The sequence below is a fragment of the Lissotriton helveticus genome, chromosome 6 (assembly GCF_964261635.1).
Source record: "Lissotriton helveticus chromosome 6, aLisHel1.1, whole genome shotgun sequence".
In the NCBI taxonomy this organism is placed as follows: domain Eukaryota; kingdom Metazoa; phylum Chordata; class Amphibia; order Caudata; family Salamandridae; genus Lissotriton; species Lissotriton helveticus.
In genome coordinates this window covers 1,855,688,936-1,855,703,879 of record NC_136067.1, presented here as the reverse complement: position 1 = coordinate 1,855,703,879, position 14,944 = coordinate 1,855,688,936, and positions in this window count along the sequence as shown.

The following is a 14,944-nucleotide window of genomic DNA, read 5'->3' as shown; positions in this document are numbered from 1 at the left end:
TCCTGGGAGACAGATGTTCTTATGCTTCAAACATTGTTGCTAGATTTTTGGCATTCCTTGGTATTTTCAGAGTGAACGCTCTATGCAATTTTCAAGTCTTTGGTGCACTAAGCCTATTTGGACTTGAATGTGGGGTTGGTAATATCTCTAGGCACAGTTGCTAAGATATATAAAATCAGTCTGTACTTCACTTTCTATGAAATTGTTCACTCCCCTGCAGTCATAAATAATCGATAGGCTTATGTCTCCCCTATTCAACATTAAGATGCACAGTGCAAGTAGGGGACTTTACGCCCAGATACACAGCTGAATCTCAATGTAGGTCCAAAATGATGATAAAGTCAAGTGAAAAAGGGTGGATGAACATTAAATAGAGTTGATCAATTCCAGTCCCTTTAGTATGAGACCATATACCTAAACACTATTGATTGTGTTTATATAGTATGGTTATCTTAGAGTACATGATTCACCAATAATATTATTGCTTATTTGTTCATGTTTTGTCATCTAGTGTCACAGTTGGACAACGGCAACTTTTCACCTCTTCTAAAAATGTGCTGTGATTGTGTAGGTGTCTTTAATGCAAAGCCATGCATTTCATCCACTCATCCATCAGTGCATTGCTTTACCCCAGGAACATTATTATAAAGAAAAATCCCTCTGTGGAATGTAATGAATTCATCAATATCTGCCAATCTACCTGTCCCTGACATGGCTACTTAGTAGGTCACCTCATTCATTAATTGCTTGCTTTTGCCTCTAACATGAAGGTGGTCATAAATGGGGACTGGTGTATTGTAAATGTATGAGAAGTATTAGAGTCATTAATTACTGAGAAAATGTAGAATAAATCTTCTTCATGAGCATGGAGTTTCTAGAACTGCCACAGCTATTGTGAGTGAGTACCTATGAAAGGCAATGTCCTGATTTATTCTGATTGGGTCTACCATGGAAAGAGGCATCGTTGTGACAGGACTGTTCACCGGTGCTAGTGAATGCAGGCCAAATGTGAAAAAGGGCATAGGTATCAGGGAAAGGCCACTAGTCATGCACTCTCTCTGATCTGCAATAGGGGTGTGTAGTGTGATATCCTGACAGAGTGGTGTCGCCTGTATTATGGACACAAACAGCTCCAAGTGCAAACAGAGTACTAAAGAGTCTTGTTTTATTTGTAGCATTTATTGGGCTCTATGCCTGAAGTGCTAGCCCTTTGATCTGCCTCCATCATCCCAAATTGCAGTTTGTTAAACTTTTTCCTTGAAGGTGGTTATAGCTGTTTAAGGAGAAAGTCGCAGTTTGCATTTGACCCACCCTTGCCTAAAGAGCAGACCAAAGATAACTATTTATATAGTGTCAGATGAATTATATAGCACAAACCTAACCTAGCCACAAAACAGTGTAGTGAAAACGTGCAATGTTTACAAGGTGCTTTACAAGGCAAGGATGGAAATGGGGGAAAGGGAAAAGGTTGCGAACAGAGTCAAAAGGAATGGATTGTAACTTATGGGAGCTTATGGTGAAGAGGTTTGGAGTATAGGAATGAGTAGAATTGGGGAATTACAGTTCCAACCATGTAACACCCACCATCACTCAAACACACAACAATAAAACACAACCATGCAGTTAATCAAAACAAATAAACAGCTGCGTGTGGGCACTATAGATGGAAATGCCAGCATCTACATCTTGACAAATGTGTGACTACAGAGGAGTTCCCCTCCATTCTATACCATGTAGTATGAATTATTTGCCAAGTTACGTTTATGTCCTAAATGACAACGTAGAGGTATGAGAGCTTTGGCCTCCTTTTTCTGCATGGAATGCATGTATTGTATGAATAGGGAGTTATTTGGCACTGACGAAGACCTTTGACCAGTTTTGGCATTGTTGTTAGGACGAAACATGTTGGTATCTTAAAGTGTTAGGTGAATCATTAATTTCTATCTTTATACCACAGTATTGATTTTAACTTTTACCAGAGGTACCCACTAATAAAGGAATTTCCTTTGGGTAATTTCAACTTTTGATCTGGACCTTTGAATGTGTCCTGTAAAAAATATCTAACAACTTACTATTTTGTTTGGTTAAGTCCACTGCATAGGTATTGTCCTCCTCCAGTGTGAAAGGTCACCTACGATGAAGCATGTGATGATAATTTACGCGTGAGGTGACCTCTCAAATATCTTAAAATGAGCCTGTAGGTTAAGAATATATTTTAGAATAAGACATGAGTTGTCTCGTCTAGTATACACGTTCCTTGTGTTTTAGGGTGTTGTAATCAGGAAGATGAACGGGGTCCCCTTTTCCTCTTGACTCTCCCTTGATGATTACATATAAAGCAACCTCAACTAAGCACTTCTGCACCCAGATCATCAAATGAATGAATATGCCATCACACAAACACCAACTTACAAAGCATCACCTATAGATTCAAACATCATTACACAATCACCATTCCACACATTTCCACCCATTGTTAGAAATTGGAATATTATTTGGGTGGTTCGATTTTCAACTTCAATGAATAATCGCAACCCATGTCAGTGTCAACCTTTTAAGTCACTAAATTAACCTGAGCTGAACTCCCTAGTATCTATTGCATACTGCAGATGGGCTTAACTTTGGGCAATTTGTAAAGCATTTATGCAGTACCAAAACTGTAATAAAGTAGAAAAGCAAAAGAATAAAAATCCCAAACCGAATCAGAAAACTAGAGCAAAGTTCAATATACAAAATTGCATTAAATGAAAATCAATCAAATAAGGAGAATTATGGATATGAATTTTTAAATGTTTACATAGAAATATGGCCAAAAAGCTCAAAGTGCCAATATTGTCAATATTAATCAATTGTCATGGTACACTGGGACCATGGCACAATTTAAAATCTGACCACAATGGAGTTTGCGTCAGATACACCAGTAGAAATGTAGAAAAACAAAACAATAAAAATCGCAAACTTAATTAGGAAACTAGAGCAAAATGTAATATAGAAAATTGCATGAAAATGACAACAACCAAATAAGGGGAATTTGAGATATGAACTTTTACAGTTTTATATAGAAATTGCACCAGAAAGCTGAAAGTGCTAAAGTTAATCAATTGTCGTGGTATACTGGGACCATGGTACAATTTAAAGGCTGACCTCAATGGAGTATGCATGTAATGTAAATTGATACTTGTATAGCGCACTACTCACCCACAAGGGTCTCATGGCGCTTGTATGAATACCGCTGTGGAACCCATCCTGGCTTTCCCTGTGAGGTGTCCACTCCTGGGCACCCCCAAGGTGGAGGCCAGGCATCCTTAGCGTTGTGGAGATTAAGCAAGCTATTGTCCAGAGTTGCAGAGTGGGACTCCATGATTGGAATAGGCACCGAGGCGAGAATTATCAGGTCCGTGGAATTTTGAGCCCAAGACCCGGCGAGGCAGGGAATTGAACCCTGGTCCCGGGCTAGACCTCTGCATCAGGGTCTGCCACTCTAACCATTGAGCCACACTTCTCCACATATCAGATACACCAACCAGATTCATCCTTGTCAAGGATTTTACCTTCTGACTTAGGCCCTGATTACGAATTTGGCAGACGGGATACTCAGTTGAAAACGTGATAGATATCCTGTCCACCAAATTACAATTATATTATATCCTATGGAACTTGTAATACTGCAGACAGGATATCCATCACATTTGTGACAGAGTATCCCATCCACAAAACTCAGAATCGGGCCCGTAGTCTTTTAAGTTCCCCCAGGACCCGAGGGCAGGCACATAGAGACTCAGGGTGAGATACAGAAACCATTAGCAGGATCTAGTCCAGGTCTATTTGCCACCGGTCAGCTGGGTACTTCCAGGGAAAGGTCTCTTGCAGCTTTTTGTCTACCTGTAGCCACACAAGTGGTCAGTCAACTGACCCTTTGAGTCCACTTCTTTGTCCTAGATACAGAAGGGAGCAGGTCCTTACGGCTCCTCTCAGGTTACAGACAGCAGTCAGTGTCTGGAGATGCCACATCTAGGCCTGCCATAGGCTATTGGGTGGGGACGAATACTTGTGCTCATTAACCAATCAGATAAAGGTTCCATACCTTGACATACCTAGTTTTGCAGTAATTCATGTTTGCCAACAGCAAACAGATCCCAAATCAATATCTCTGGCTAAATACAAAGCTGGGGAACCTGGTTCGAGTCTCGGCAACAACGCTCATCATCCTGTGATTCTGTGGAAATCCCTTAATCTCCCCGGGCTTAACAAAAAGGAATGTGCACTCATGTAACAAAACTGGTGCTCATGTAAAGCTCTCTGATACCCGATGTCTCAGGTCTAGCTCGCGCTATATACAACTCTAAAAAAAAAAAAAAAAGCAGGGAGGCTGCAGCCCCCAAAACCCATGGGGTGGACTGCCCCCCGCCCCCCCCCCTTCTACTCTACTGGATTTGAGCGTATGCATAGCAGCATCTTTTAACTGTATTTTGCTCTGCTTTAATAAAACGTGTACCAATCCCAGCAGGAAACTGGAAATGTACTTTGTTTTTGTTTAGAAAAATACAATCAGGGTTGGATGCCACACGTTTGTGCACTACCACAGCAGTCTTCTATGGAAAAAAGCAGGGCAAAGCTAATAGATTTCACAGGCCAGTGAAGTGCTGAATATCTTTCCGATTTGTTTTTTTCTTTCTTGTGTCTTTCTTAAAACCATCTCTATTCTCTCACCTCTAGTAAGTGATGGAATACAGCTAATGACCACCTCTATAAAAAGCATTGATGTCCCACTTTCAGTATTTTATTCTCAATTTAGATAGATTTTCTAAAGCAGACAACACAAAGGCATAAACCGTGAAGTCAGACAAGAATTTCGTTGCACGTCTGCGTCAATTGAGAACGATAATCCAGTCCACTCATCTGCTGGCTCTGGGGCACAAAGGTGGCAATAAAATCCTCTTTTTTTTATTATCCTATTTTAGCGTCAGGCCTGTCTCGAATCACAAAAGCCGCTCTCCTTTTGCAGCTGCGCTTCCAAAATGGACTGTACCTGCAGCAGCGTCTCGTGAGCCAAGGTCTTCTGCGTGTGAGCACCAGACAGGCGCCCGCATCCCGCTAAGCCGCAGCGCCGGATCTCTGCAGCTTATCTATGCAGTTTAATTTTAATGCTTATTTTAAACCATTGGTTTTACAGATTTAGTGAATTAGTAACTCATCAGCCAGCTGTGTTTATACATTCTTTCAGTTGTGTGATGAACATAAAATAATTGTTGGCAGGCGAGTCACGAGCAAGAAATACTCTTATCCATGAAATCCAATTTCTCATTGACTTTATTGAGGAAACGTCTCTTGGCCAGCCATTTCGGCTTAACCTTCCCTCAAGTGCCAGCCAGCTCCGTCACAAAATGTCTGTCGACGACAGGTGACAGAAGATTTTGATAACTCTTTCTGTGAGTAAAGTTGGGACATTTAGCTGAAGAAGAGCAACTATATACAGGGGGCGGGTGGGAGAATATTCTTCTGCTTGGAGTAATTTTAATAAATTGAGAAATCAAAAAATTAAGCATTCCGATACTATGTGGTCGCCAAGAGATATTGTGCTCATTGCTTTTCTTTCTGCTCCATTGCAGACATGAGGTCGTGTCTAAAAAATAATTCCTATTTAAATAAAATGTAAAACAGTAATTTAAAAATCACTATAACCAGAGGCCTTCCTAAAAGTTTTAATGATTCATCTATGCTGTGCATGAGTTGTTTTAAACTAAGAAAATGTTTCATAGTAGCTGCTGCTGAGACTGGTACCATGGATAAAGTTGCAGGAAATTCTTAGGTCAGAGGTCAGTACCACCATTTTCAGTTGTTATTAAGAAGCTTCCTACAAGTAGTGCAGTTCTGTGGTTGGGAGCTGTTGCTTGTCACGCTGGCCGGTACTGATTGGTTTTGCCTTCCCATCCCAGATGAACAATGCACAGGCCTGAGGTTTATTTACCAATTTTAGTAGATTTGCAAAGCGTTACTGCTTTTGTGTTCTAGGTAGACACTAGAAGAGGGTATAAGAGAATGGGGACAGTAATAAGAATGGTGTAACTGTCTGGTTCAGTCTGTGGTGTTCATAAAATGTGTGACTGCCCAGTCTTCAAGGGGGTTCTCCTTCTGAATCAAGCTTTTTCGTCATGAAAGATTCTTGGTGACTGGGAAGAGTGCTCCACCCAGACTGAAGCATTTCCTGGGATACATGCAGGTGAAGGAACAGGTCATATCCTCAGTCTGACCTGTGGATGAAATAAACTTGGATTTAGGTATTAGATAATATCTAACTTTTAAGCCAGGTTAAAGAGCTGAATGTTTCAAGCTCTGTGCAAACTCTGGAAACAGAGCCGGCTGTCACCCAAATCTATCCAACAAGCATGTGTTTGATACTAGCTGGTGCTTTTTGGGACACAAGAGGGTGAATGCTCTTGTAACTCGTCGCTCAGTTATCTTTCCTTAAGTGGTGGTTCACCGTGTCATCCCTAGAGGAGTCTCAATATCACTCATGTTGATTTTCTCTTTATGTCAGCGGTGAAGTTAGCAAGTAAAACTACGGCTGTAATATGCAGGTGAGGTCCTATTCCTATTCCTATCCAGGTAAAATAGGTAAGTCAGATACCAGGTAAGTCAGATCAAAAGGGACCTAGAATCACTGGCCTTTGGAAAAGCCTGGTTATATATTAAGCACCTAGAATTCTGTGTATTTGACTACCTGGCTCAACATTATCATAATATGCTTTATTAAGTTAGTGTTCAGACACCTTACCGCAAAGACTACATTTCTGATTTTGAATTGTCATTAACGAAGGTCCAGTTGAGGGTCTCAGTAACTAAATGAACCACTAAAGATCATTGCTTAATTTATGCAAGAATTTGAAAATGGTGATCACCAGCACTACAATTTGGAGACCTGAAATTTGACCTAGAGCAAGAAAGAGAAAGAAATGAACAGAAAAATGTGTAAAGGTAGTGGCTGATGCTATGAAGCCGTAGGAAGCAATGTCTTTTAGTAGCTGATGCCATGGATGCGTAGGAAGCAATGTCTTTAATCATACGCTTCTGTCTGACTTAAGTACATTTTCAAGAATCAAGAACTGGTGTTGTGGGCTGTGCCATTGGATGGTCCTGTGCCATCCCCATATCAAACTCAAACATCTGCAAGTCATGTGCACTACTAAAGGACCACCACCAGAAACAAGCGTTTAGATTGGCATACTGTATGGCCTCTCCTGAAGACACACAACACCGCTGATGACGAAACACTGCAACACTGGGCCACAGCAAATACTGCAATCCACCGCTCCCCCCGAAATATGCACCAGAGCAGGAGAGCAACATGACATTGGTCTAGCAAGGCAATGAACTTGTGGACTTGGTGGATACTTTGGCAAGCCTAGGGGTCTCTACTCCAACACGAGATGTGAGCGTCTTATTGCACCTTTCTCACTTTCAAGGCTCCCTCAGAAAACTCGGCTTGGCAATGGCATGACCTCTTAGTGCTTTGTTAGGTCAACCCTTTTTACTGCGTATGTATCACTTGTTGGGATGCCCTGTTCATGCAGCAGGCTGTGGGTGGTATCTGCTGGTCTGTGAGACCCCGCCATAAGGCCATGTAAAGTTCAGAATGCCTGGATATTTGAACAGATTGAGAGACTGCTTAGAGACAGCTGAGACCTCACAGTTGGATGGTGAATCTGCACTCAACAGAGAAAGGGGGGGGGGGCAGCAGCCAGGAGACAAGGGGAAGCAAACTCTGATAATCTGTTTTCGGTTTCACAGCATTTTTGCCCCTGTAACTCTGTGACTTCGTAATATTGCAGCACAAGCATGCAGCTTTACATGCATATGCTATCAAAGCAGTGCCAGATTTATTGGATGTTTTGTTATGTTTCAGAGTGTACCCCAATATAGGCCCAAGCATTCTCCCAATCTTTCATCTACATTTACCGTACCGTTACACTACATAACGGGTGTTGGTATTGACCTTTTACCTAGTTAAGCGTTAAGTGAAAACTAGCCTCATTAATTATGCATAAAGATTCTCAGAATCACAGCAGAATTACCACCTTCTGCATAATAACAAAGTATAAGGGTCATCCCTTACGTCATCCTCAGGCGACATGACACAACAAGGTAGAATCCCCTGACGGTACCCTTTTGGTATACATACACCATATCTTTGCTAGGTTGGAGAGAGAGAAAAAGACTTCCATGCTGACACACTGATGCGAGAAGCTGAGGTTCCTGCAAGCAGACACTCCAGTTTGCAGTATTCTGGCATCCCTCGTGGGGTGTCTATCTTGAGACCAAGACGGGGACCTAAAGTCTCTCACTTCAGGTAATGGGGTTGGCTTCAGCCTAGGGGCATTCTTGGCTCCTCACCTACAGACATGCGAGGTACACTTAGAAACAGCTACTTTGGGTTGCATTGTAGGAGTACGCTTTATTATTGTCATGTATTTATATACTTGCATATATCCATTGTTTTAGCACTATCATAGAAATCTACCATCCATTTACTCTGTTGGTGCTTAATATCTTTTATATCTGTTACTGTCTTATGGTTGTTTCAGCACACCTATTTCACACTAGAATGACGCTGGTTCAATAAATAATTATTGAAAACGTCCCCACCTTGTATTCTGTGTATCTCGCTGAGACAAAGTGAGCACGAGTGACTGAGAAAAAGGTACTGTACTATCTCCATGATCCCTGATGGGACAGGGTTGTCATGTTCGATGGTTGCCAAAAACTAGTCTCTCCTTGGTAACAGATGTTTACAGTGGCACTGTGAGCTAACTAGTATACAGGCGAACATAGCCGGTGGGGGTATCTGGAATTAGCCTGGACACCAATCCCACAGTCTATGTTGTCGAAACACGCAGATCCTATATAGGTTTACAGGGACTGCAAGGTAGTTTTTTGTCAATACTTTGCTCTTGGTATTTATATAGGGCATCTGTACTTCCATAAACCAGTTTTAAGCCACATTTAACTGATTTTTACCAGGCTCTCTAACTAGAGATGCCATCTTTGCCCGTCCTAAGAAGGGCGCATCCCTGGTTGTTGTAGTAAAAGCAAGAAGAATCATTTCGTATAGAAACATGTACAATATGTACCAATGGGAAGTTATCCTAAGTCTGATAAGATGCTTTGCCTTTCAATTTCAAACCCTGCAAATTTTAACAATGACATTGGTGATACTATTAGCTTCCCTTTTCGACCTTTACCCTTTTCTGCAATACAAGTATGACTCCAGCAATACTCATTGCTACATAAGAAGGGATGCAGGGAAACTCGCATAGACAACCCTGGATCTCTTCTTTAAATTTGTCAGTGACACTTTCTCTGATATCTCAGATTTGGGTGGCAGGGATCTATCTACCAAGGGTGTTCACACATTGTTTAAGGTAAACTTACCCCTGTCACCATAGGGGTTCTAATTGATGTCGGAGCTCAGTAATAGCTCAGACTCAATATATGGTTGTGATAAAGGCTGTAGTATGTTAATCTCTAGCATGCTCCAGGACTCTACTGATGTATGTTTACTCAGCAGACTGTATAAGCCCTAACCCTAAAAGGCCTTGAAGGCATGACTCAAGATGTACTTGAGCCCAGAGAACTTCAAGTTGCTCTGCGTAAGAAAGTGAGTTATTGGTTGAGAGGAGTAGCAGCCTGACTCAAATAATAAACACAAATATTGAAGAGGTGATCAACAAAATACACAAAATTAATCTGTGCTTAACCCTCTGGTAGCTTGGCACAAAGTAGCCCGGCTTAACTTAGAAGCAATGTGTAGAGTATGTATGCAGCCCTCAAACAGTAATAAGTTGAAAATGCAACACAATAACTATCCTAAACCAATTTAGAACAATAGAGTAATAAATAAAATGACACCAAAACAACAAAAATGTAATCAGTAAATCCAGAGCTATTATTTTTTTAAAGTTTTAGATGACAATAACGCCAAAAAGAACAAAGTGCTACTCACGGTTATCTTGTCGCTCTGGACCGGGGTAAAGTCACAAGTTCATGCCGACTGTGATGAAGCGCTGATCGGATATAGGGACCAGGTTTGTCCAGCTGAAAAGTTACCTTCTCGGGTATGCACAAGGAGCGTCCTTACACGTTGGCGGGGACTCTAAGGATATTGTTTTCGCCACATGGAGTAGGTTGGGCGTTATAAACGTCTGCTGTTTTAGCACGAAGAGCAGGTCGTCACTGAAGCCTTGGATTAGTGGTTGTTCTGTGCTGTTGCTGTCAGAGCAAAGCGCAGGTCTTGCGTGGTCATTGGCTGCGTGAAGTGCAGGTCTCACTGGAGTTTCGGCATGGTTGTCCTCATGGACTGTCGTTAAGTACGAAGAGTCCACGTTGCAGTCCAGCGGAGCCCAAACCTCTGTGCTTTTCACCTGGAGTTCAGGAGGAGAACGTAGTGATACCAGCAAGGAGCCCTTGGGAATCAGGACTCACTACAGCAGAGGTCAGCAGCAGGGCTCAGGCAATGTATTTGGGTGTTTTTGTATTAAAGCATGTGATTCTATGTGTGCTTGTGTTTGTGAGCGCAGATGTTTTAGTATGTGTGCTTATGTCTGTGCATGCGATGGTGTTTACATGTATTTTAGTGTTTTTGTATTAGAGCATGGGTTTGTATGTGTGCTTGTGCGTGTGGATGTTTCTGTATGCGTGTATGTGTGCGCCCTCTGTTCACATATGAGAGTGTGTGCGCACATTTGTGTGTGCTTGTGCATGTCTGTGCCTGTGATGGTTTTTGTGTGTGTGTGTGTGTGTGTGCATGTATTTGTGTGTATGTCCTTGGGTATTTTTGTTCTGGAGCATGTGATTGTATGTGTGCTTATGTGTGTGTGTGTGTCTGCGTGTATGAGAGTGTGAGCACATTTGTGTGTGCTTGTGCATGTCTGTGCATGTGATGGTCTTTGCATGTGCATGTATTTGGGTGTTTTTGTATTAGAGCATGAAATTTTATGTGTGCTTGTGTTTTTGGATGTTTCTGTATATGTGCTTGTGTGTATGCATCTGTGCGCATATGAGAGTGTGTGCTCACATTTGTGTGTGCTTGTGCATGTCTGTGCATGTGATGGTGTGTGCACGCTGGATTTGTTATTCTCTGGCGGCCGCTGTCCTGGATATTGACGTTAACTGCCAGATGCCTGACCTTAGGATGGCCACCAGTGTACCAGTGTACAGTACTGTCCCCAGCCCGACCCCAATGATGGCTTCCATAGTGGTCCCCTACACGTTGTTTTACTTCCCTGGGACAACAATTGGACATTGACCAGACCTTGATCCTATCCCCTAACCTGCCTACACATCAGGACTTGGAACATGAGGAACTTACCCCAGACTGTGGAGACCTAGCGATTTGGCTTATGCCCGTTGGAGCTACCATATAGCTAAAGAGGAGATGGGTTGTGGACTCCCCCTGCCGCTGTCACCTACCCAGCCGGACCTTGGGCAAATGTTCCCCTCGTCTCTACGTCCTATCTTCCTCCTATCCTCTTACCCTTCATTGCTCCATTCACCTTGTCCCCTATGTTCTTTAAATGCTTTTCTTGATACTTATGTAACTTTTAACTAAATTGCAACATTATTCTTCCTCATGTAAAGCGCTCTGATTCCTTCGGGTCTAGCCAGCGATATATAATAACTCATTAATTATATTTGTTCCCATTAATACTCTTTCTCTTTTTGTCTACCTCCCTAGCTCCTAGCTCCTATCCACTCTCCCCTGAATCTCTCACCTTGCCTGATAGCCCCCTGTCCATTGTGCCCTTTGACTAAGCACTCCTTCTCCCCTTGTTGGGGAAAGATCCAATATTTATACTCTGGAGTCTCAGCGAACCCACTAAGAGAGTCCACTGTGCCAAGGGAGCCACTCACAGCTGAGGTATGGTATGGCACCCCTTGCCAAAGCACTCCCTCTCCCCTTTTTGGGGAAGGATCCAGTATGTAGGCCTTGGAGTCTCAGAGACCCCTCTGAGAGAGTCCACTGCGTTAAGGGAGCCTCCTGCAACAGAGATAGGGAAGTGATACCACTTCCCCTGGGATCACAGTTTACTGGACTTTGGACGTTGCTTTGACTCGTCTACCAGTTTGTGTCCCCGTCGCTCTTCCCCTCCTCTATCCATGCGGTGTCCTTCACCCTCCCCTCCTCTTTCCCGCCTTCATTACCTGTCTACTTCCCCAGCTGCTTCCCCCCTCCCCTGAATCTTTCACCTTGCCTACTTTTCCCCTTATGCATTTGTGCTTATCGTTTATCTCGACCTTGCAATTAACTATGTTGCCATGCTCTAATAACTGTGTAGCCTTTGTAATGATGTAACCTGTAACTATGATCTGATGCTCCTGTAAAGCGCTCTGATACCTCCGGGTCTAGCCAGCGCTATATAAAACCTTTAACATAAATAAATAAATAAAGGTTCAGTTTGTGTTGGTCAGCAGGGCAGTTGCATGGAGACACCTAGAATGCTTGTCTGACTATAGCTCAAACAGGAGGTCAGCCAACTGACCCTTGGAGTCACTTCTTGAGAGCCTAGGTTTAAGGCAATCAGGTTCAATCTTCCTTTTTCAGACAGCTGGACAGTCCTTAGTCTGATTCTTCCACAGGTGCAGGAATGTTCTGATGAGATTCTCTGATGGTTCCACTTTTATCCCCAGTTCCAGCCTGTGGATGGGGGTGCCCCTTTGTCTAACTGTCCCCCTTTCCTGGGTTTGTCTCCAAAGTGCCTAAGGTAACTAAGGGCAGACATGCCTAAGTGTGCACTGCTTTTTTCCGTGGCAGGGCAGGTAGCCGTCAGGAGAGGGCTGGGCAATCCCTGAGGGACCCTTTCAATTTCAGGAAAGCCAATCACAATCCTGCAGGACATCTCACTTAGGAGAGCAACACCAAGCACCACACCCAAGACCCTTTTGTCTCCATGTTTTAAAGGAATACACAAAACATCACAGGAGAACCACTCATATCATGTGACCCAGGACACAAAAATGCCAACTTTCTAAATGTCAAAACACACAAGATGATGGACGGAATGTTGCACAATGGCAAAACATTCACCCCCATCCGGTCCTAGGATGCTTGATTCCGGTCCAGGAAAGACATGGCTTGGCAGTTCGGTCTGGACTGCTCCCATGAGGCACAGGGTCAAGACTGATTTGCATATGGCCATGTCTGAACTGGGGTGGCTTGGTGAGCAAAATAACGATGGATTAAACCCAGATCTGTGACTGGGGGTGAATGTTTAGCCATTGTGCAACATTCCGTCCATCATCTTGTGTGTTTAACTTTCTAAATGTGGCATTTTCAGAATAGTAACTTAAAACCAGACTTTACCATGAAAGAGGATTTTAAATTCCAATTCATTTAAGTGTAGACCGCATTCCTTCATCTGGTCCTGAACCGAAGTTATCACTTATTAATTGTAATAGGGTAACCCAGTATTAGTCTGTGGGAGAGATAGCCTTTCAACTGTGAAAAAATCCTTTAAGAGTTTTTCACTATTAGGGCATGTAGAAATGAATTCCTCATATTCCTCTTTTTAAATACCATGTACCCTGCCCCATGAGCCTTTACGCCGATCTTATGGATGACTTATAAGTATTGGAAATGAAAGTTTAGAAATGGCTAAACTTTTACTTGCCAGGTTACAATGGCAGGCTAAACTGCACTAGTCTGGAACAATTTTGTATTCTTTACCTATTTTTATGTTTTAGTATTTTCCATTCTATGTGTTTATTGTACAATTTACTCTGAGTTTCAGTCATTCGGGTCATGTTGGCCGCATTGGAATTTACATTTTCAAACTAATAAAATGTGTTTAAATAAAGCTGCAGTAGTCTGCAGTGGTAGGCCTGTGACATGTTTTTCAGTGCTACTCTAGTGGTTGGCACAGTCAGTGCAGCAGCCCACAACTAGCATTACATTTGCCAGCCCTGGGTACATGTAGTATCATATACTAAGGACTTACAAGTAAATTGAATAGACCAATCAGGTGTTTACTAATTTTACCATGTTTTTAAGGGAGAGCACAAGCGCTTTACTACTGATTAGCAGCGGTAAATTGCACAGAGACATAAAAGTCAATAAAAATGGGTTCAGAAGTAAGAGGCAAAAATCTGGGGTGACCCTGCAGAGAGGGCCAGGCTGGGCACTGTTGTTTCTCAGACGACTGAGCCTAAGCTGGCAAGAGGGTCACCACTGCCCATGGCAGCTCCAACGTTCAAATGACAATGCACGGTTTTCCCAGTCCTTGCAACCTTGGATGCATGCATAAACTATTGACTCTGTCTCTTTGTCCCTACTAGCTCAGCCCCAGAAAATCAATCTGTAAATGATAGACCTGAGAAAAATTGCTGATTCTCTGGCTAAGCCTTATTCAGCTGTGGCGTCTGATCTAAAAACCTTTCCCAGTTTGTTAGGCAGTCTCGCTGAGCAATTAAGGGTTGATCGAGTCTCACTGAGCAATTAAGGGTTGATCGTGTTATTAAAAAAATTCAGACTGTTGCCTACAATGCTGGAAAAGCCATGCAGTAAGGGGCCTTTGATGCTCAGCCCTTGCCTGTATTTATGCCATGGAAGAGAAACTGGCCAAATGCAGGGCAATACACGCACCCACGAAAATCACCTTGATAAAACACGCACCTCTGTCAGGGAAAGGGGGAGGACCAAAACGACCCATAAAGGCAAAACCCAGGTGCTCAATGGCAAAATGTTCACTGTCTCCTAAAACTGACTCCCAACTCGGTCCACCTTCCTGTACCCCACTAAAAAGTTCCAAATGTTCCCCAAAATGGACAGGCACAGGAATTTCCAAGACTGGATATTGGTGCATTTTGTTCTAAAAGCTAACTTACAACCCATAGCTCTTATCCAGCAGGTCTGCGATTGAGCCCTATGTGTACCATCTCTACTCTGGCCCAC